General features: G+C 43.2%; 1 pseudogene; it reads left to right on the top strand.

The window, feature by feature from the left end:
• Window positions 1-189: 189 nt before the first annotated feature.
• LOC111025701 (DExH-box ATP-dependent RNA helicase DExH11-like) lies at window positions 190-22,670 on the top strand (annotated as a pseudogene).
• The last annotated feature ends 2,129 nt before the right edge of the window (window positions 22,671-24,799 follow it).

Below are 24,799 nucleotides of genomic sequence, written 5' to 3'. Positions count from 1 at the left end.
ATCATGCATATTTAATCCTAGGTTGTATTATGCATCGAGATTGTTATTTCGATCCTTGCTCACTTCTGCTGCACATGTATGTATATTTTCCATCAATCTCATCCATCCATTTCATTAAATCTCAACATTTTAGGTTTCAATTCAATCCTTTCCATTTTGAATCTTTGATTCTCTCTCTTTTCTAACATTTTCAATTTCATCTTCCTCTCCCCCATCTCTCTCTACAATCTCGCCGTCGCCGCCTTGCTCGCTCCCGTCTCGACCTCTCGCCGCCATCGCCGCCTTGCTAGCGTCTTAACCTCTCGCCACCACCACCGTCTTGCTCTGGTTTACTCTCTCTCTCATTCTGTTGGTTTTTGCCTTTTGACCCAAAAAAGCTTCAATAATCACCCCAAGGCAAAAGTAAATTAATTAATCAATTAAAAAAAAAAGAAGAACCTGGCAACCCAACCCGAATTTATTGGGTTGGGTTGGGTTGGGTTGACCATCGTTTTACAACCCGTCGGTTCCCACAAATTTCCAGCTCAAAAATTCAGGTTGGTCCAAAAAACACCCTTAACCCGTGAACACCCTTAGTAATCCTTATACTAGGTGTTAAATTTTATCAATATGAATCTTATTGTTTTTTTTTATTTTAGTTAATTTTTGGAAAATTGATTTAGACTGGATCAGTAAATTTCATAGATTGAGCCAACAATTATTTTGGATTGCTATTGAGGTAAGTGGCTCTACTTTCGGAATGCCTTAGGGCTAGGTTGAAGTTTTTATATAATGTTTTGAATGGCTATATGATGATTGTTGTTTGTGAATTGAATGTTATGTGAAATTGTTGTGGAATGTTTAATTATGGGACCTCGTGCATGATCTTGAATGTGAAACTGTTTATATATATATATATATATATATATATATATATATATATATATATATATATATATAAGTTATGACAACCACCCTACTGCAATGCACAGACTAGACTGAAATTGAGAACCTAGGTGGGTGAGACTTGGCTCTACTGACTGGGTACCAACTACCATCAATTTGGGTAGAGTGTCTTAGGAAACCCACCTATGTACCATAATGGAGTTGGTATCATCTGTGTGGGGCTGGGTTAATTGCTCACTTTGATAAAAAGGAAAAGAAAGGAAAGGAAAAAGAAAAGGAAATGAATTTGACTGAATAAGTATTTAGGTCTCACATATTCATGTTGTATGTGTATGTATGTCTTACCCTATTAGCTGGGTTACTTACTGGGTATTTTTAATACTCACCCCTTTCCACTTATCTTTTTTTTAGGGAATAATAAATAAGTACAAGCTGTGTGACGATGATGTCTATAGGTTGTGTCATGAGGAGGCCGCCTAACTCTTTGCAAATCGGTATTATCTAACATCCCTCTTTATTACTTTTCTTTGTTTCAAATTCCTTCTGGGGTTTGTAAACAAATTGAAAAGAAGATGAGATCTTTTCTACTGAATAGTGGTTCCTCGGGATTCTTAAACCATTTGGTGAATTGGAATATCACTTCTTAGCTTATGGAGGAGGGTGGTCTAGGAATTTGTGGTCTCTAAGAAAAATAATGTTCTGTTCGCCAAATGGGGATGACTTTGGTGGTGAACCAAATGCTCTATGGTGCAATGTGATAGGGTGAGTCTGAATTGGGTTGGTCTTCGGGTATTACGTTGAATGGTTGCCTTAGAAGACCTTGGATTAACATATCTCGACAATGGCTGCTTTGGAACCAATTTTTGAATTTTAAACTTGGCTTAGGTGTGTCTATTCTGTTTTGGACACACAGATGGACTGGGGATCAGCCCTTTAGGAATAACTTCTTCCCAAAGATCTTCAGGCTTTCACTCATTCCTCTAGGGTCAGTGGCAGATTTCTGGGATTCTCACACCTTGTCTTGGAAAATTCTCACAAGAAGGCTATTAAAAGATGATGAGATGGAGGAATTTTCTTTGTTACTGTCGTTTCTACACTATTACTCTCCTAATAGCGCTTCTGATAGGAGGGAATGGTCTCTGGACAACTCCGGTTTATTCACAGTTGAATCAACATGCAAAAAGTCCTCCGGTAACTCTATGCCAAAAGTCTTATTTAAGGCTGTTTGGAAAACTAAATGCCCAAAGAAAGAAAGCTTCTTCTCTTGGATTCTTATTTATGGGAAGATCAATACATTTGATGTTCTACAAAAGAAGATTCCAAGTTTCAGTCTTTCTCCCTCGGTTTGTGTATTTTGTATGTCCAATGAAGAAAGTATGGTACATCTACTTTTCTTATGCCCTTATGCAAGACAGTGTTGAAGTTTATTGCTAGAATAATTCAATATGGTTTGGGTTTTTGACAAGAAAATGGCAGATAATTTGAATCAGCTTATGATGGGGACTGTTTTGAATCCTAAAACTTCTCTCCTTTGACTTAATGGTGTTAAGGCATTAGTGTATGAGTTGTGTCATGAAAGAAATTTGAGGATTTTTTAAGAAAAGAAGCAGCCTCTCTCGGCACGCTTCGATCTCGTTAAATTCAAGGCCTCTCATTGGAGTTCTTTATCTTCTCTATTTAAACCTTACTCCCTTAGTTTGATTAATTCAAATTGGGGTGCTTTTATTACAACTTCCTGAATCTTTTAACTTTATTTGTAATTTTATTTGTACTTTCACTCTTTCGAGAGTTCGTATCTTTGAACAATTTTGTTTATTTTCATTAATTCAATGAAGAGTTAGTATCTTGTTAAAAAAAAAAAAAGAGAGGCCAGGGAGCTCTCGAATTCTCCCTCTACCTGTAATTTGCCCCTCTAATACATAAATAATAGAATTTGACTCTACATATAAATATTTTATAGGAAACAAAGAATTCCGTTATCAAAAAAGCGGTACAAAAGAGGGGGAAGAGAATTCCCCTAAATAGCCATTGGTTACAAAATTCCTGATATAAACCAAGGAGCTCCCTTTGTTATGCCTCATGGAACGATTACAAGATCGAGAGCTACGAAACTTCAACAAGTCTTACTACTTCATGTTCAAACGTTCATGAACTCGACACGAGAATTAAAGGAAGATGTGCAAGATTTTGGAACAATTCACTACAATTTGGTGCAAATTATGCATTTCTAAGTGTTTTTAAGGCAAGTCAAAGTCCACTTGGTCAAGGTCAAAGTCAGCTCCATCAAGACAAGTCAAAGTCAACTCATTCAATTAAAAATCTAAGTCAAACACCCACATTCCTCGTTATGGACGGGATTGCACTTATTTATGTTGGCTTTCCATTTTCTTAACCTTTTCATTTGCCTTGTGTTGATGGAGTTGACTTTGACCTTGACCAAGTGGACTTTGACTTGCCTTAAAAACGCTTAGAAATGCATAACTTGCACCAAATTGTAGTCAATTGTTCTAATATCTTGCACATCTTCCTTTAATTCTTGTGTCAAGTTCATGAACTCTTGGACATGAAGTAGTAAGACTTTTTGAAGTTTCCTAGCTCTCGATCTTGTAATCGGTCCATGAGGCATAACAAAGAGAGCTCCTTGGTTCATATCATCCTCCCTATCTTCAGAAGGATTCGTCCTCGAATCAAATCCATCACTTACATCAAAAGGAGACAAATTAGAAACATTAAAGGTAACATTCACCCCATACTTACCTGGCAAATCAATCTTATAAGCATTATCATTGATCCGTTCAAGGACTTGAAAAGAACCATCGCCTCGTGGAAGCAACTTAGACCTTCGTTGAGTTGGAAACCGTTCCTTTCGGAAATGTACCCAAACCCAATCCCCTGGTTGGAAATGTAACCAAACCCAATCCCCTTTATTGATGCAGGAAGCAACCTTAGTGTTTTGCTTCTCAATCCTTTCCTTAACTTCTTTATGTAGCGTATAGGCAAGATCAACCTTTGTGCTAGCATCAGAACTCATAGAGGCATAGGCAAAAAATCAAGTGGAGTGATACGATTGAAACCATATACAATTTCAAATGGAGTGCATTTGGTAGTACTATGGACAATCCTATTATATGCAAACTCAATAATAACAAACAAGCCTCCCAAGTTTGAAGATTTTTTATCTATGATTGTTTGAAGCATGGTAACCATTGTCCTATTTACTACCTCAGTTTGTCCAACGGTTTTGGGACGATAAGTAGTAGAATAAACAAGTTTGGTTCCCAACTTTCCTCATAACACACGCAAAAAATGACTTAAAAACTTTACATATCGATCACTAACAATAGTTCTAGGAATGCCATGCAAATGAACAACATCCTTAAAGAACAAATCAACAATCAATTTAGCATCATCAGTTTTATGGCATGGTATGAAATGCGTCATCTTACTAAACCTATCAACCACTACAAATATACTATCATTACCCTGCCGAGTTCGTGGTAAACCAAGGACAAAATCCATAGAAATATCAACCAAAGGAGTAGTAGAAACAGGCAAAGGTGAATATAAACTATGTGGTTGTAACCTAGACTTAGCTTGTTTACATACAATACAATGCTTCCACACTTTATGCACATCATGCTTCATCTTAGACCAATAAAAATGTTCAGAAAGCATATCATAAGTTTTAGAAACATCAAAATGAGCCATTAAACCATCCCCATGAGCTTCCTTGAAAAGCAATTCACAAATTGAACAAGATGAAATGCAAAGTTTTCCTTTTCAAAACAAACATGTAATCATCCACAACAAGTCCTTTTTCACATGATTCAACAAAAGGAGCAAAGAACACATCATCTGGATACAAGGACTTAGGATGTTCAAATTCTAAAATCTTAGCATTCAAAGTATTAAAGAGAGAATACCTTCATGATAAAGCATTTGGAACAATGTTCTCTTTACCTTGTTTATACATAATCACATATGAAAATGTCTCTATAAACTTCAACCACTTGGAATGTCTGCGATTCAATTTGCTTTGCCCTCTCAAATGCTTTAGGCTTTCATAATCCGTATGAATGACAAACTCCTTTGGCCAAAGATAATGCTGCCAAGTTTGCAAAGCTCGTACCAAAGCATAAAGTTCTTTGTCATAAGTTGGGTATCACAAAGAAGCACTACTCAACTTTTCACTAAAGAACATTAGTGGCTTATGGTTTTGCATTAGTACAACACCAATTCCAATCCCACTCGCATCACATTCAATTTCAAAAGTCAAATCAAAGTTCGGTAATGCAAGTAGAGGAGCATTGCACAACTTATCCTTCAAAACAGTAAAAGCATGCTCTTGGGATGCAAACAAAAGGAACATTTTTCTTTATCAATTCATTTAGAGGCGAAGCTAAGGTGCTAAAGTCCTTAATAGAACATTTATAAAAACTAGTACCCCATGAAAACTTCGAACCGCTCCAACATTCCTAGGAGTTTGTCATTCACTAATAGCCTTAACTTTCTCACTATCGACCTCAACTCCTCGACTAGACATTATGAAACCAAGAAAATTAACCTTTTCCATGCAAAAATCACATTTCTTTAGGTTAGCATACAATTTCTCATTTCTAAGTGTAGTCAAAACAGCACGCACATGCTCTTCATGATCTTCCAAAGACTTAGAATACACATGTATATAATCAAAGTAAACAACCACAAATTTTCCCAAATAATCACGTAATACATGGTTCATCAATCTCATGAAAGTACTAAGAGCATTAGTTAAACCAAAAGGCATAACAAGCCACTCGTACAATCCATATTTGGTCTTATATGCAGTTTTCCATTTATCTCCAGCATTCATACGAATTTGATGATACCCAGATTTCAAATCAATCTTAGTAAAGAGACTACAACCATCCAATTCATCTAACATATCATCTAACCTAGGAATAAGATGACGATATTTAACAGTGATATTATTAATGGTCTTACAGTCTACACACATTCTCCAAGTTCCATCTTTTTTAGGCACTAAAATAACAGGCACACTACAAGGACTAAGGCTTTCGCGTACATACCCATGAGCTAACAATTCATCTACTTGCCTTTGAATTTCCTTGGCTTCAGTAGGATTAGTCCTATAAGCGGGCAGGTTAGGTATGGTAGAACCAGGGATAAAGTCAATTTTATGCTCGATGCCACGAAGTGGTGCCAATTCCTTGGACATCTCCTCAGGAAACAAGTCCTCAAATTCCTGTAAAAGAGAAACAAAAGCACTATGCAAGGAGGTGTTAAGCTCGTTAGTAAGAAAACAAGACCCTTTGTACAAAAGTACAAGGACAGTCTGTTTTGCCATTAAAACATTCCTAACCTCACTTGAACTAGCATAAAAGCTTACCATTTTGGCTTTTCTCTCATTTTTCCCACTAGGCCGATTGCTACTCTTTGCTTTTCACTCAAACTCTTTTTTTTCTCTCAACTCATTTTTTTTGTTTCTTTTTCACTTTTTGCTTTTGCATCGGCCTCTTGCCTCTTCTTTTCAAGTTTGCATTGATCAACATGCACATCCATTATGAGTAAAAGAATAGCGATTGACATACCCATCATACATTACTCGACAATCAAATTGCCAAGGCGTACCTAACAATATATCCCCGACATGCATAGGTACAACATCACACAAAACATCATCAGCATACTTTTTCTAGTAGCAAAAGAAACAAAAGCTTGTCTACTCACCTTTACCTCCCCACAATCACTCAACCATTGAAGCTTATATGGTCTAGGATGTGGTTTTGTCTCTAAGTTAAGCCTCTTGGCCAGAATAGAACTCACAACGTTAGTACAACTACCACTATCAATAATCACACTACTAGACACAATTTGGACAAGACACCTAGTGTGAAATAAGTTCTCTTGTTGGTCTAGGCCATCCTCCTTAATTTGAGTACTTAAAGCTCTCCAAGTGACTAAGGGCATATGTGTAGGGTCCTCTTCACTATACTCCTCACTCTTATATTCACCATTGTCGTCCTCTTCTACCTCATCTTCTTTCTCATCTTCTGTTACAAACTCTCCTTCTCTAATGATCATAGTTCTTCCATTAGAGCAGTCTCTACTGTAATGTCCTACTCCTTGACATTTCCAGCATTTAATATCCCGATTTCTCACATTAGGTTCATCAAATTTCTCTTTCCTCTTCTTGGAACTCTCTCATTTCTCAAATTTTTCTTTTGGTTTCTCATATGCCTCTCGATTTCTAAGTTTAGAATCAGCACTCTTACTATTCTTTTTCCATGTAGAAGATGAGTGGGAAAAAAGCTTAGTAGAATACCTTTGAGATCGCCTTTGGAGTTGCTTCTCAATTTTGATGGCAAGATGCAACATCTCTTTGATGTTAAAGAAAGGTGGTAGATCGACCTTATCCGCAATCTCCTTGTTTAAGCCATTAAGAAACCGTGCCATGAGATTCTCCATAATCCCCTCCATATTTTAAGTACTTGATTACCTATTTTGTGGTGTACTCTATGTAGCTTTCACAGTAATTATGACCTAAAACTTTTATCTGAAAGAAAAGGTCAATCAAAAAGTTTGTTAGTTGTGGAATGAATAAGTTATTTCTATTATTGACTTGTGACCGATACAGGCTATATATCATCTTGAAAAGGGGAACTCTGTATTTTTTGCTGCACATACATCAGCTGGAAAGACCGTTGTTGCAGAGTTGCATTTGCTCTAGCCACCAAAGTATGAACCAATACTTCTGAAGGCATGCATACATCTTTATGAACAACATCGTTGAACTAACAATTGGCCATGGATTCAGGAGTCTTTATTTTGTTTTCAAGTTTGCTTATCCATTGCAAGTGAAACTATTTATTCTTTATGAACGCTAAGGTTTTATTTCTGATCTTGATCCCATTCAGCACTGTACTAGGGCCGTATATACAGATCCCATCAAAACCATCAGTAATCAGAAGTATCGGGATTTTTGTGGGAAATTTGATGTTGGACTTCTGACTGGCGATGTTAGCTTGAGGCCAGAGGCTTCTTGTCTTCTAATGACCACTGAAATATTAAGGTCAATGCTTTGTCGAGGTGCTGATATTATCCGTGATATTGAATGGGTAAAGGAGCTTATTATGTGCTAATCTTTTAAACTGTAATTTCCTCCCTCTTTTGAGTACCTTTTGTTTTAAAGTTTTGGTGTAAATTTTAGTTTCATAATAATATACTAAATTACTGCAATTTTTTCCTGCTTGCATGTATGGGGAGATAGGTTATATTTGATGAGGTGCACTATGTCAATGATATTGAAAGAGTTGTCTGGGAAGAAGTTATCATTATGCTTCCACGACATATCAATATTGTCCTTCTTTCAGACACGGTATTGTTCTCCATTTAATTCTCTACGGATGTGTAGGTAACCTTGGGTGTGAGTGGAGCTAAAATTATTCTTTTATAATCTTGTAGTTTCAAACTTTCTAACTTTGAGAGCCACGATATGGTACCAATAAGATATCCTATAAAGCTTTTAAATGTATGGACTGCTTGTTAATGTGGCAACGCAAACTGCTAATTTATCTTCGATTTTAGGTTCCAAACACTATTGAATTTGCTGACTGGATTGGTTGGACGAAGCAAAAGAGAATTCATGTCACTGGGTAAGAAGTGATTTCCACTCCCAGCGGTCATATTTTCAGAGCTTCAGGGGTTGTTTGAGAGTCATTGTTAAAAAGTACTATTCTATTTTAAAGAATAGTGTTTTGACCTAGAAATTTATTTGGCAGCATAACTTCTAAAAGGAGTTTTGAGATCAACAAACAACAAGATGTTAAAAAATTTCATGTGATGCTAAATTAACTATTTGTATATAATCACAAATGATTTTTTCAAGTATGACATGATTTATATACGTTTTTCAAGTAGGAATAAATGAAAACATAAGAACAAAAAAATATCTTTCCAGATACTTTTCAAGTTAAAAAATAATAGAAAGCAAATTTGAAAAGTTAGGTGCTGTTCAGGTGTATTTTTTTAATAAAAAATTGTTTTAATTTATTTATTTATTTATTATTATTAATTTTTTTTTTACAGGCTCTTTTAACACTGTTTCCATTGTTTTTAACAGTTAGAAAGATTACTTTTGTTCTTCTGCCTTTATTTCAATCTTATCAATTTAATAGTTTAACACATTTGATTCAAGTGATACTTTAAATTAATGATTATGTATGAAAAGTTATACTAGAAAACATAAAAAGACATTTGAAAAATAATGTTCCTCTTTTACGTTGTTTATTCTTTTTCTTCTGGTCACTGTTAAGTTATCCCACCAAATAGATTTTCTACATAAAAGAAATGTTTTTCTGTTTTAAACATGAATTTCAAGTAGGTCCTTATTGTGCAAAACAAGTTTTAAGAACATCTAGAATATACATACACCTAAAATTTTATGATAAGATTTATTTTTCTTTGCCCTTTTCTTTTCCGTGCTTGCTTTATATTTTAGATGCTGTAAGATTTTTTTCTCTACTTTTCTAGTTGTCTTGACATTATAAAATTTTATTCTTGAAATTTATGGAATTATTTTCATTATTTGTCATTGTTATCAGGACTACCAAAAGACCAGTACCTCTGGAGCACTGCATTTTTTATTCTGGTGAATTATATAAAATATGTGAAAGTGAAATTTTTTTACCTCATGGTCTAAAAGCTGCCAAAGATGCGTCCAAGAAAAAGAGTTCGAGTGTCATTAGCAGTGTAGGCGGATCCCATGTTGGGGCTTCAGCTGCAAATGATGGGGCACGAAATCGAAAACATGAAAATTTTAATCGAAACAAACAGAATAAGCATTCAGGTTCCCAGAATTTAGGGAACTTTTCAGGAACAAGTTGAGGAAATCAAATGAATGGAGATAGCCAAAACAGTTGGGGATCAAGGAGATCAGATGCTTCTTTGTGGTTGTTACTTATTAATAGGCTCTCAAAGAAATGTTTATTACCTGTATGCATTCTGAACCATTTTAACACATATATTTGTGAGTTCATATATATATGTATGTATGTAGTTTTTTTATGATGTATAATATGTCCCAAGTTAATTCAGTCTTGAAGTAGCCAATAATGTTAAAAGGCTTATTTCTTGTGCATGGACTGTGTCAATTTTGCTGATTTTTTTAGATACTACATGACTTCTGTCTTGATTTGTTTACTAACGCATTTTTGGCTGCTATTCATGCCATGAAAAATCGTTGTGATAAATCAGCTGATAGTATCTATAGCATTGACCTCACTAGTAGTTCTGAGAAAAGTGAAATTCGCGTCTTCTGTGACAAAGCATTTTCTCGTTTAAAGGGATCTGACAGAAGTTTACCTCAGGTTTGGTATATTGGAAGCTTGACTAGTTAATTAATTATTCAATCAAAATTTGCGGCAATGTAATAAAAAGATACCGTATACAGATTGTTAGAGTTCAAGGCCTTCTTCATAGAGGGATTGGAGTGCATCATGCAGGTCTACTTCAAATTGTCAAGGAAGTTGTTGAAATGATATTTTGCCGTGGGGTGATAAAAGGTAAAGTTGCCTTCTTCACAGCCTCAATTTTATTTAACCAGTCACAATTGCATCTTGAGAGTTTACACCATTCTATCATACTAACTAAATTCGTCAGATGCAATGGAGTTCAAGTGAAAACAATAGGTCTATGCTTGCCCTATTTCTGTTGTAGGTTTTGTTTTCAACAGAAACGTTTGCAATGGGAGTTGTTTGGGGATGAAAGTATCCTGGACACGTGGAGGGCCCCTATTGGTGCTCCAAGATGACTCGTGAGTCATGCCCAACTCGGACGGCCGAAACCACCACTACTAGCATTGATAGATGCTAAGTATGGGGGCCGAGGTCCGACCTACCGGGAAGTTTGGTGGGGGCCGATGCGAATTACTGACAGCAGCGTGATTATCGGGCATAATCGTCGGTCTCGAGATTACCGGGCGTAACCGACGATCCCGAGATTACCGAGCGTAACCGTTGCGAGATTAGCGGGACTACCACCCATAAGTAGAGGACTTCACTCCACGATCAGGTACGATGATTTCTGACCTCGAACTAAACTGGGAATCCGACCTACACTGACTTGATCGTCGGAGTGCTCACCTTTTTGTGCAGGTCCGCCCAAGTGTTCAATACGACCAATCAGAAATACACTGTTGTGCATATCCTTGCATAAACATTTGGCGCCGTCTGTGGGGACGACAATCTAAGTCATCCCAATTCTTTTAAACCAACACGCGAGCGACCATGGTTCAACCAGCGAACTCGACCAATACGACAGATCGAAAGACTCTAGCTGCCAGCGATGCCCACCAGAGGGAGGTCGGAGCAGCAGCGGTAGAGGGGCAAGGTCACGACGGCCAAGCAACGGAACCCCTCCGCAGGTCGGCACGGATCACCGTGCCTGCCCTACCGCCTGCGCACCCGAGGACGTCCAAGGCCACCCGTGGCCGAGGTGGGACCTCTAAGAAGGGCGCCCGGGGTCCAGCCCCGGCTCCAACAAGCGAGAACTTTGATGCGCTCCAGAGAGAGATGGAGGCAATGCGCACACAAATGCGCACCATGGAGGAAATGTATAACGAAATGATGCTAGCTGCAGGCGCAGGGTCCCGATCTGAAAATCGAGTGACGCGCGTGGGCGTACGCGAGCAGAGGGGTTCCCACCTCGGCCCAGCCGAGGAGGAACGTCCCGAAGACAACGAGAGCGAGGGGTACACTCGCCAGAGGGGAGACCTCCGTGAGCATCTCAACAGAAAGAGAGGCTCGTCTCTCCGAAAAGGGCAGTCACCATCCCGCTCACACAGGAGCTCCAACCAGCAGGCCGAATCCTCTCACAATCCCGCAGGGATAATCACAAGGGAGGAGTTCGACCAACTGAGGGGGGAGCTCGATGCTCAAGTGGAGGCCTTAAAGGCCAAATGTGAGCAGAAAGACGATTCACTGAACGATGGCGACTTGGGAGAATCGCCTTTCACCTCGGACGTTTTGGAAGCACCAATCCCTCCGAAGTTCAAAGCTCCCACCGTGAAGCCTTATGATGGGACGAAGGACCCCAAGGACTATGTTGAGGTCTTTGAAGGCCTCATGGACTTCCAAGCGGCATCAGACGCAATCAAATGCCGCGCCTTTCAGATCGCGCTTACTGGCAGCGCGCGATTATGGTACCGGAGACTGCCAGCAAGGTCGATCTCGACCTACTCTCAGCTGAGAAGGGAGTTCCTCGCCCAATTCTCTTCTCGGCACTATGACAAAAAGACAACGACCCATCTCGCCACCATCAGGCGGAAGGAGGGTGAGACGATGCGGGAATATGTCACTAGATTCCAGGAGGAGCAGTTGAAGGTCGCACACTGCTCTGATGACTCGGCCATGTGCTATTTCCTCACCGGTCTAGCCGACGAAGCCCTCACGGTGAAACTTGGAGAGGAGGCCCCGGCCACCTTCGCCCAGGTGCTTCAGAAGGCGAAGAAGGTCATCGATGGACAGGAGCTCCTCCGAACCAAAACCGGCCGACCTGAACGAAAGATCGGCGGGGGCAGAGGTGGAAAAGAAGAAAGGGCAGATCCCAAGTCCAAGGACAAGGGATCCTTTTCCAGCGGCCAAGCTGAGTGTCGAAGGGCGGAGAGCGGACCTACCAGGAGCCGACCTTACGAACGCTTTATCCCGACCACGATTCCAATTTCCGAGATCCTAACAAACATCGAGGAATCTGGAATGGAAAAACTACTCAAGCATCCTGAGAAGCTTCGGGGAGCCTCGGAGAGGCGCAGCAAGGACAAGTATTGCCGATTCCATCGGGAGCACGGCCATAACACGTCAGACTGCTGGGAGTTGAAGCGCCAAATTGAGGATCTAATTCAAGATGGCTACTTCAAGAAATTTGTTGGAGAGCCCAGGACCAACTCAGCAGAGAAGAAGGAAAAGCGAAAGCGTTCAAGGACGCCGCCCCGGCGCACTGACCGGCCTACGGTCATCAATACCATTTTTGGTGGGCCAAGCGGAGGTCAGTCCGGATATAAAAGAAAGGAGTTAGCCCGTGCAGCCAGGCGCGAGGTGTGCATCATCAGGGAGCAGGGGCCGACCTGCCCAATCACCTTCGACGGTGCAGACTTGGAGGGGGTCCACCTGCCCCACAATGATGCACTTGTGATTGCTCCCTTGATTGATCATGTGGTGGTCAGGATAGTGCTGGTAGACGGGGGCGCATCCGCTAACATCCTGTCCTTACCGACCTACCTCGCCTTGGGATGGACGAGGTCGCAATTGAAGAAAAGCCCGACACCGCTGGTTAGGTTCTCTGGAGAATCCGTCATCCCAGAGGGTTGCATCGACTTGCCGGTCACGCTGGGGCAGGACCGGACTCGGGTCACTCAAATGGCCGAGTTCGTGGTAATCGACGGTAGATCGGCCTATAACGCCATCTTTGGGAGACCCATCATCCACTCATTTCGGGCCATTCCCTCGACACTTCATCAAGTTTTGAAGTATCCCACCCCCAATGGTGTGGGCACGGTCCGAGGAGAACAGACCGCTTCGAGGGAGTGTTATGCCTCCGCACTCAAAGGCTCATCGGTCTGCGCCCTCGAAACTCTCGCCGGTAGGGATGGGACGCTCGAGTTCGAGGCCGACCTGCCGAGGAAGGAGTTTGCCGCACCCATTGAGGAGCTCGAGCTTGTTCCTCTGCTTAGTCCCGAGAAGCAGGTAAGCATAGGAACCAAGCTGGGGGCCACCGACAGAGAGGAGCTAATCCACTTCCTCAGATCCAACTCGGATGTCTTTGCGTGGTCCCATGAGGACATGCCTGGCATTGACCCGCGAATTATGACGCATCGCCTCAGCATAGATCCATCATTCCGACCTGTGAAACAAAAGAGAAGACCTATAAACAAAGAAATGAGTGATGTAATTGTTGAGGAAGTTAACAAACTTTTGAAAGCTGAATACATAAGAGAAATTTCGTATCCCGAGTGGCTCTCCAATGTTGTATTAGTTAAAAAATCTAACGGCAAGTGGAGAATGTGCGTAGATTTTACGAACTTAAATAAGGCATGCCCAAAAGATTGCTTTCCACTGCCGAGGATTGATCAGCTCGTGGACGCCACAGCCGGGCACGAGCTGCTCACCTTCATGGACGCCTACTCTGGGTACAACCAAATCAAGATGCATGTCCCGGATGAGGGTCATACCGCTTTCATAACAGACCAAGGTCTGTACTGCTACAAGGTCATGCCCTTCGGATTAAAGAACGCAGGAGCGACCTACCAGAGAATGGTGAACAAAATGTTCGCCAAGCAGATCGGCCGGAATATGGAAGTGTATGTGGACGACATGCTTGTCAAGAGCAAGCAGTCTGAGTCGCATCTCTCCGATCTGACCGAAGCCTTTGAGGTTCTGAGGGCATATCAAATGAAGCTCAACCCCGCTAAGTGTGCCTTTGGAGTCTCTTCGGGAAAGTTCCTCGGCTTCATGGTGAATAACCGGGGAATCGAGGCCAACCCCGAAAAGATTAAAGCCGTGACCGAGATGGAGGCACCAAAGACGCTGAAGCAGCTTCAGTGTCTCAATGGCAGGATTGCGGCCCTGAGCCGGTTTGTTTCAAGATCGACAGATAAGTGCCTTCCTTTCTTCAAAATCCTACGAAAGAAAGGGCCGTTTGAATGGACAGCGGAGTGCGAGCAAGCGTTTCAGCAATTGAAGAGCTACCTCTGTTCGGCACCTTTGCTCGCCAAGCCCATGCTGGGGGACAAGCTCCAATTGTACTTAGCAGTGTCTGACAGTGCCGTCAGCTCGGCCCTAATCAGGCAAGAGGAAGCGCGGCAAAACCCGGTCTATTACACAAGCAAGGCTATGACCGAAGCCGAGACTAGATACCCTCAGATGGAGAAGTTGGCTCTCGCTTTGGTCACCTCGGCCCGACGGCTTAGACCATACTTCCAAGCCCATACGGTGGTGGTGCTCACTAACTTGCCCCTAAAAAGCATCTTCCATAAGCCGGAAGCTTCCGGACGCCTAATGAAGTGGGCAATAGAGCTAAGTGAGTACGACATCCAGTTCGAACCCAGAACCGCGTTGAAAGGACAAGCCGCGGCAGATTTCATAGCCGAGCTCACACCACCTTCCGAGCTGAGCGAGACCGACCTACCTTGGACAGTCTATGTCGACGGATCCTCCAATGAAAAGGGGTGCGGAGCCGGGGTCCTCTTGCTCGGACCAGGGGGTGAGCGGTTTGAGTATGCCTTGCGGTTCGGCTTCCGAACTTCTAACAACGAGGCTGAGTATGAAGCATTTATTCCCGGCCTACGAATCGCTAGAGCATTGGGGGCCTCTTGTGTTAAGGTCTTCAGTGACTCCCAGCTGGTTGTGAGCCAGATCAAGGACGAGTACCAAGCCAAAGACACCCGGATGGAGAAATATTTGGGCAAGGTCAGATCGTACCTCGCCCAGTTTCGAACTTACGAAGTAAGCCGGATTCCGCGAGCAGAAAATTCTAATGCTGACGCCTTGGCCAAGTTAGCATCAGCGTACGAGACCGACCTGGCCAGGTCGGTCCCCGTCGAGATCTTAGATAATCCCTCGATCTTAGAGCCAGATCTGATGGAGATCGGCGCTCCAGAATCCTCATGGATGGACCCGATCGCGGACTTCATTAGGGGCGACTCACCACGAGACCCCAAGGAGCGTAGGAAGTTGGCAAGGCGGGCAGCTCGGTTCGTGGTCCGAGATGGGGTATTGTACCGACGTGGCTTTTCCCTGCCTCTATTGAGATGCCTAACCCCTGAAGAGGGCCTGTACGTCCTCAGAGAGATCCACGAAGGAGTGTGCGGCAATCACTCAGGCGCCCGGTCGCTGTCAGCCAAAGTGATCCGACAAGGATACTATTGGCCGACCCTCAGCCAGGACGCCAAGAAGTTCGTTAGAACTTGCGACAATTGCCAACGCTACGGAACCATAATCCACCAACCTCCCGAGCTGCTCACCCCCGTCTCGGCCCCGTGGCCATTCGCGCAGTGGGGGGTAGATATCATCGGTCCTTTCCCTTTGGGCAAGGGCCAGACCAAGTTTGCTGTGGTTGCTGTGGATTACTTCACCAAGTGGGCCGAGGCCGAGGCGCTCTCCCGCATAACGGAATCCAAAGTCACGTCCTTCGTATGGACGAATATCATATGTCGCTTTGGTATACCGCAGGCCATCGTGACAGACAATGGGAAGCAGTTTGACAACGCCAAGTTCAAAGACTTTTGCAGCAAACTTGGCATAAGTCATCTTAGCTCGTCCCCCGCACATCCGCAAGCAAATGGGCAGGTGGAGGCAGTCAACAAGATCATCAAGCGGGGCATCAAACTTAGACTGGACTCCAAGAAAGGCAGGTGGGCCGAGGAGCTACCAGAGGTTCTGTGGTCGTACCGGACCACCCAAAGAGAGTCGACGGGTGAGACCCCGTTCTCCCTGGCCTTCGGCTCCGAAGCTATAGTCCCGGTTGAGATCGGCATGCCATCTGACAGAGTAGAGCATTACGAGCCTACGGCAAATGAGGAAGAGTTGCTACTCAACCTCGACTTGTTGGAAGAAAGAAGAGCAGTGGCCCAGCTACGCCTGGCGGAATATCAGGGCAGAATGGCCAGACATTACAACGCCCGCGTTCGACCTCGGACCTTTCAGGTCGGACATCTGGTCTTAAGGAGGGTCCAAACCCATGTGGGTGCCCTTGATCCGGCCTGGGAGGGCCCGTTTGAGGTCAAGGGCATAGTCCGACCTGAGACGTACGTATTGGCCGACCTGAAAGGAGATGTCCTCGCGCACCCGTGGAACGCGGAGCACCTGAAGCGTTATTATCCCTGAAATGCCAAAAGGATTTTCAATGAATCTGTAAAGACTGTTCCAAAAGAATTATGATCGGAATAAATGTGATGATTTAATTTCATGCTTCCGAGTTCGACCAGAAATTAAATGGGGGCCACGGACTCCCACGCGATCACATGCCAGCAGTCGGTTAAAAGCAGTCGGTTAAAATTCAATCCTCCAAAACCTAAGGGTACGAGGTGCGATGTCGAAGCCACTGATGAACTTAAAATTCAAACCTTCAAGGTAAAGGGACGATGTGAAAAGTTCAAAGTGGTCAAGCCTCCGAACTTGAGGGTACGAGGAGCGATGTGAAGAATAGCTACGGACTTGAGATTTTAGCCTTTTAAGGTTTTTAAGTTAAGAGTGCGATGTTAAAAATCCAAAGTTGGTGCAATGCATTGAATGCTAGACAGAGATTCAAATTCGAACTTTCAAATTATTTTAATTAAAGGTGCGACCTCAAAAGTAAGAGGTGCGAGGTGACATTGGCCGCAGTTCAGGGAAAGCAAAGAAAAGATGTTGCTGACGACAAAGTAAAAACAAATGGGAGCCTCTTTATTGAATGGAGAGCAGAGCCAAGGCTTATAGACCTTGCAGCTCTACCCTGACACTTACAAACAAAGAAGGAAGAGAAGAGAGACAGAGAAAAGCCTCATGAAGGATGTTCGCCTAAGAGTCCGCCTGAGGAGTGCCCTCCTGTGCGGCGCCGACCTGGTCCTCTTCGAGGTCGAAGTAGTCAGAGTCCAGATCTCTGACATACTGATTCACCAACGCTTGGGGGCCAGGGGTGCCGCTAGGCCCATACGCCCACTTCTCGGCATACCTCCTTTTCAGACCGCTGAGATCGATTTGAAGGTCAGGCATGTCGGAAGCAATGCCCTTCATGAGGAACTTGAAGCCCGCGTCAGAGAAGTCCTTGGCAAATCCATCAAAGTCAGGATGCTGCCTGAACGATTCCTCCAGTAGGACTCCATTGCTGAGGCGCTCCTTCGCTGCCTCCAGCTCGGTAGTTGCATGCTCCAGCTCCTTATCCTTCGCTTCAAGCGCCTGGAGCATGTCGTCCTTCTCCTTTAGGAGTTGGAACTTCTCCTTCTCCAAGCCCCTGGTGATAGCGTGGGCAGCTCGGAGTTGGGCCTTGCGCCTGTCCTCTTGCTTCTTCAGCAGCTCGGCCTGGGACTCCACCTCGGCCTTCAAAATCTCCACCTCAGAGTGAGCCTTCAGCAGCTCATCCTTCATGGTGGAGGAAGCAGCCTCCAAGGCAACAGAGAACTCCTCTTTCTCCCTTGCTGCCAAAACTTCCCTCCCATCCAGCTCAGCCTTTACAGCCAGAGCCGATTGAATGGAAGCAACGAACGCCTGAGAAACGATACAAGGAAAAGGTTAGACCGAGCTACCTGTTAGGCGAAATTAAGCAAAAATGGGGACGCTAGTCTTACCTCGGCGGCGTAGTCGATGGTCCTCTGCAGAATGGACCCAGGGTCGCTCACAAATTTGGACGCCCTCCTTAGGCAGCGGTCCAAACTTGCAGCTGAGATGCGGGACACCTGGTCCCTCACCCCAGAACTTGACGGCTCAACTCTGAACCGTGCCGTCACGTCGGACGTCCCGCCCATCCTGGCCGCGGGATCGTCCACCCGATCTGCGAAGCTCGCAGGCAAGACCCTACAAGCTCCGACCTCCAAGGGGGAGGTCGTCTTCTTTTTCTTCCTCCTTCGCTTCTGAGGGACTTCCTCCCTCACCTCCTCGCCCAAAGGCAGGGCGTCCACCGCCTCGGTCTGATCCCTGGGGCGCTTCTCCCTCGAGGGACCCCCAGAAGTCTGCAGCTCGATCACTGGGGCTGGATCTTCCGAGGCAGGCCCTGCCACGACAGGGGTGGCGGGTTTCGAACTCTGGGCGGCCTCAAGAGCATGGGCTCGGCCCTTGGACTTGCGCTTCACGCTGCTTGCAAATCCGCAAACCATGGCTGCAAAATAAAAACAGGGGTCAGCACAAGGTTAGAAGGAAAAAGGGGGGAAGCAAGCTCGGCATACCAAGTTCGGAGTTCGGCCTCGAGGATTCAATGGGACGAACTGCAGGGTTGTAATCTAGCAGCCCGGACTCGCGCAGTAGCACGTCGGTCACCAGGGTTCCGACCTTCCTACCCCTCGGAAAGCGCTCCTTGTAATATTTCAACGTGTCGAAGGAGGCTTGCGTAAGCTCGGGGACTGGTCGGATTGAAACTGCACGAAGACAAAATCCGAGTTAGACCTGAATGACAGAAAAGAAAATTACAGAAAGCAAGAACTACTCCGTACCTAGGTTCCCAAACCTAGTGGGGACGTCGAAGAAGGAACGACCTGACTCGTCCTTTGCGAGCCATTCCCCAGAAGTGTAGAACCACTTCCTCACCCATCCCTTGATGGAGGTCGGCCCTTTAACTATACCGCCTGCGCCTTTTCTCGCGCACATATAGAACCGACCAGGCTTCTTAGCTATCCTTTTCGCTTCGAAGCACGCGAGGATCTGGTCTACGTCTAACAGCTCGGCTTCCTCACTATCCCGAGCTCGTAGCCAAAAAATGATGGCCAAAGCGAAAATGACACCCCACCCATTGGGGGCCACTTGAACCGGAGCCAACCCAGTCCGGAAGATAAATTCTTGGACAAAAGGGTGAAGGGGAAGTCTGAGGCCGTACTCAAACATTTTGAAGTAGAGAGTGACCCATCCCTCTGGAGGATTGTCAGCTCTCTCCCCCTCCTCCGGGAGCCTGAGGAGGATGTTCTCAGGGATAGCGAACCCTCTACGAAGAGATCCGAGGTAGTGCTCAGGTATCCTAGAAGGGTATTCCAAACCCTGACCTGATGTGGAGGCGTCACTATCCTCCCCGTCATCGGAGAATCTAAAGTTTTCTATCTCTTCGAGCTCGGACTCTAACTTACGAGCTAAGTCCTCATCGGATTCTAAGTTGCTGCTAAAAGAGGACGACATGGCAACTACGTTCGAAAGAGAGTGAGGGAAGAGACCGACCTACCAAGGGTTCGAGCTGCCTTCAGATCGAACTCCAAGAATCCAGGGAACGTAAGGTATGACCTGCAGGATTGGGGGCATTTATAGCCCGTCGGAAGAATTTCCCCACCGTACACGTGTAATCAACGAGCGGCAAGGATCCTCCCTAAGATCCAAAGCGTCGGAATATTTGAATATTCCGACGATAAATCTCCCGCGACGGGTATATTTTCCCACGAATAGGAAGTCGCCACGCGTCCAAAGCAAATCGAATGAACTTCTCTGCCAGGTCGAGATCGGACCAAACAGAGAGGGGGCCAATGTTTGGGGATGAAAATATCCTGGACACGTGGAGGGCCCCTATTGGTGCTCCAAGATGACTCGTGAGTCATGCCCAGCTCGGACGGCCGAAACCACCACTACTAGCATTGATAGATGCTAAGTATGGGGGCCGAGGTGAACCTGGCCGAGGTCCGACCTACCGGGAAGTTTGGTGGGGGCCGATGCGAATTACTGACAGCAGCGTGATTATCGGGCATAATCGTCGGTCCCGAGATTACCGGGCGTAACCGACGATCCCGAGATTACCGAGCGTAACTGTTGCGAGATTAGCGTGACTACCACCCATAAGTAGAGGACTTCACTCCACGATCAGGTACGATGATTTCTGACCTCGAACTAAACTGGGAATCCGATCTATACTGACTTGATCGTCGGAGTGCTCACCTTTTTGTGCAGGTCCGCCCAAGTGTTCAGATCGGTCCGGAGGCCGAGTTCGGGCCGCAATCAGAAATACACTGTTGTGCATATCCTTGCATAAACAGGAGTTAATGCGCCAACAAGAACGGTGGGTGTCATTGATCATCATGGATTGTAATTGAAATAGTAGGTTTAGCAGATGTATCTAAAAATTCAAGTGTCTCATGTGCTGCATTGATTATCTTTTCTAGACTGTTTGGAGGTCTTGATCTTAGATTCTTAAAGTGGGTTGTCTTTTGTATACCATCAGCTTAACTAGCATGAAACTGAACATGGACTATTGGGACATCTGTGTTTTTCTTGTTTATTTTGAGATGGTTGTATAACTAATAGTCCTATTTTCTTGTTCCATAATGTGAACACATGGTCAACAATAAAGGTAGGAAAGATTCGTTGCTTTTTTTAGCCAGGACATTAGTTGACAGTATGCTGCTCGGTTCATATGGATAATTGACATTTTTATATCTTATATTTGATCTCTAATCATTACTTACAGGTTGTTTTTGACACTTTAAGGAAGTTTGATGGAAAGGAGTTTAGGCAATTATTACCAGGGGAATATACCCAAATGGCAGGTCGTGCTGGTAGAAGACATGTTGAAAAGAAGTTTTGCTGAATTCCATTCCCAGAAGAAACTCCCTGAAAAACAGAAACTTCTAATGCGATTATGTTTACCACATTTATATGAATTAGTCTCTTATGGTTAACTTGTTACTTTGTGGAATATTATCTAGAAAACACGTTTCCTTATGAATTTTTTCTTTAAGCTTTTACATTAAACTAAGTTTTTTCAGTATTTATTTTCCCAAAATGAAAAACTTTTCATTTATCAAATGAAACGTGCAATTAGAAGGATCTATCAAAAAGGTTATCAATCATTAAGCCAGACGTAAAACCCCTTAGAGAACCCCTGTTGGTCAAAGCTAAACTATTCACTATTATTTACAAAGAAGCCATCCAGTTCATATTTAATCATGTAAGGGTTGCCTTGATGCATTTGCATCTACCCTAATGATCTCGGGGTTTCTTTTTCTTTTTCTTTTTCTTGTGTGTGTGTGTTTTAGTGGATATACTTACAATATCTGAGATAAAATTTTCTTTGTAGATAAGTGAGTGTAGGTTAATACTTTGTAGCATGAAGTTTCATCATCTCTTACTGAATTGGTAGTAAGAGAAGATGTGGTCTTGACTTTACTGAGATTTTTACAGTGAACACCAGGATTAAGGGATGAAATTGGGCACTTCTTTTGATTATACAAGATTGGAAAGCTGTGATTGTATAGTTATTTGGCTACCCTCCGCCTTTAGGTTGTCTTTCCCTGGTTGGAGTTTTGGTTCTGGAATATATTCCCTTTGTTTCTGATGTAATCCTTACTCATGTATTAGTTAGTTTGTTGTTAAGTAGTTCGGTTGGGTTAGTTAATCCAACGGTTGGTAGTGGACAGTATCTATGGTTCTGCTTCATTTGACTGGTCCACATCTGAAAGACTTAATTCCTGCCTTCGATGTCCTTGGAGCAGTATTATTAAACAGTGGAAAAAGGTGGATCATCATGTTCTCTTCAAAGTAGGCAAGGGAGAAAGAGTTTTCTTTTGGCACAATGTATGGGTTGGTAATGAGGCTTTAAAGTTTTGTTTCCCTAAAATTTTTAAGTTTTCTCCTTCCCCTAGTGCTTCTGCTGCAAATTTTTGGGACCAAGCATCTTGCGCTTGGCAAGTGGACACAAGAAGAGCTTTAAAAGATGATGAAATTGAGGAGTTTTCAGCCTTACTGTCCTTGCTCAGTTCAGTTTCAGTCACTAATGAGGTTGATAAGAGAGATCCTTCAGGGGTCTTTTCGGTTGCCTCATTAAGTAGGCATCAGAATTCTTCTTCTATGCCCAAGGAACTTTTTGATGCTCCATGGAAAATAAAAAGTCCAAAGAAAGTTAATGTTTTTGCTGGATTCTTCTTCATGGCAAGGTTAATACCACAGATGTACTGCAAAGAAAGATTCCTTCAATGGCACTTCATCCTTCTGTTTGTGTATCATGCGGCAATTTTGGTGAGACTCATCAGCATATTTTCTTCCATTGTTCCTTTGCTATGGTTTGCTGGAGTTTCTTCTTCGAGCTTTTTGATGCTTCTTGGGGTTTCGAGTTTGATTCCTCAAAGAACGTAATCTCCCTGTTGAATGGACCGAGTTTAGCACCCAAAGGATGTCTTCTATGGCGGAACGAAGTTAAAGCTTTTCTGTTTGACATTTGGTTCAAGAGGAACCAAAGGATTTTGAAGGAAAAAGTAAAGATCCGGTCGAGGTTTTCAAATTAGCTAAGTTTAAGGCCTCTCAACGGTGTGTTCTTTCTAATTTGTTTACTAATTTTTCTTCTAGTATGGTTTCTTTAAATTGGGAGGCTTTTATAACTCCCCTTTAGGTTTTGTTGTAACATGTTATTTTGTTGCCTTTGTTTTCACTCCTTCGGGAGTTTGTATCTTTGAACAATTTCATGTTCCTTTTTATTAATCAATGAAAAATTCGTTTCTTGTTAAAAAAAACTGTTTGAGTCCTTTGCCAATATAAAGATGTCTCTCTTTGTAGTTTGGTTAAGTTTTGAATAAGAATATATTTCTCTCTAGTTGATTTGCACCAATTGGTATTAGAGCCCTTTCTTTCTTGGGGTCGAAGAATGGCGAGCAAAAAGGGTTCTTCGGGAGAATCTTCCCTCGTCGGAAAAGAGACGGATTCAACACCCGTCCTCTCTCCACGATCCACAACCAATCGTTTATTGATGGTTGAGGGGGATGTCGAAAACCTCCAACGGAATGTGGTAGAGATTCGCCAACTGCTGAATACGATTGCTGATAAGATAGATGCGATAAACCTTCAACAGAACCCTCCAAGATTGGATCAAAACAAAGAGATATGACGACCAGTAATCTAGATTGGTCAAGATTTTCAGATGGTTGTGCCAAAAACTATTCAAGATCACGATCTGCCAGCTCCAAGAATGCCCCAAGAACCTGTTTTCATTCCTCAAAGAACTCAAGAAGTCTTATAATCTTCCACTGCTTCATTGGCAATCAAGATTGGATCCAAAATATTTCGGCCTTCAATAAAAGCACTCTAGGTGATTGAAATAGTTGCGGGCATAACCTTTTTTAGACGTTCAGTTAGGACTTTGGCTAGCACTTTGTAAGAGAGGCTTATTGGTCTAAAGTCACGTATTCTTAAAGCTGCAGCCTTTTGGGGAGAAGGCATATAAAGTTCTCTTTAAGGTACCCATTAATATGGCCGTTCCTGTGGAATTCATTGAACAAACGAATGAAATCATCTTTCAAAGATTACCACAATCTTATGAGGAATTCCGTGGTGAATCCATAAGGGCCTGGTGCTTTATTTCTACCGAGATCACTCAAAGCGGACTAGATTTCAGCTTCTTCGAATCCTCTTTCCAATCACTGCCTATCTGATGGAGATATTAGGCGCCAATTAATCCTTCTTGGAGAGAACCGAGGGTCAGAGCTTGCAGTATAAAGCCTTCTGAAAAAGCTTAAAATCTCATCTTCAATGTCCTTATGGTTAATGAGTGTGGTGCCTTGCTCATTAACTAATTCCGAAATCATAGCCTTCCGTATGCGGGCAGCTAGATATTTGTGAAAGAAGCTGGAATTTTCGCCAATTAATTCTCCTTTTTTGGAGCATGTTCCTTTCGTACTCCATGTATAAATTGAGTAACTCTTTCTGATGAGCACATCTCTTATCGACTTCCTCCACCGAAAGGCATTTAATCAAATGCTGCTCAAAATGCTATAAATTTGTTTCTTAAAGGCACACTACATCTAGACAGTGGTTCTGGATGAACTTCTTGATCTTTAATCTTGACTCTTCATTGCACAGACCTCCGACATTCCACGAAATTACTTTTATTGCGAGCTGGAGATTTGAAATAAAGGCATGCTCGCCTCTTTGAAGAAGGATGAAATAAAATTTGGCTCTACTTGTTCCTTTGCTTCATTGAATAAGCTCTGTATAGCTTCCTCGTAAGACTGCTCACAAATCACCTCATCTGAAGATTAAATAGTGTTAGGAATTGGAGAAGAATCAGGGATGCTAACACTTACCTCTAAATCATAATCCTCACCTAATTCTAGGGGAGGGAGGTGAAAGGACCAGAATCTTTGAGGAGTTGATGATACCATGTGAAAGAGAGGATGAAATACAGCTTTTCGAAAACAAGGGGGAAACCAAAACGTTACTTGGGAGAAGAATTTCTCTTTCTTCATTAAATTCTTCAAGAAGATTTGTTGTTA

The sequence above is a fragment of the Momordica charantia genome (genome assembly GCF_013281855.1).
Source record: "Momordica charantia cultivar OHB3-1 chromosome 10 unlocalized genomic scaffold, Mcharantia_2.0 BLBB01000010.1, whole genome shotgun sequence".
NCBI classification, from domain to species: domain Eukaryota; kingdom Viridiplantae; phylum Streptophyta; class Magnoliopsida; order Cucurbitales; family Cucurbitaceae; genus Momordica; species Momordica charantia.
This window is presented reverse-complemented; position numbering and strand designations above follow the sequence as displayed.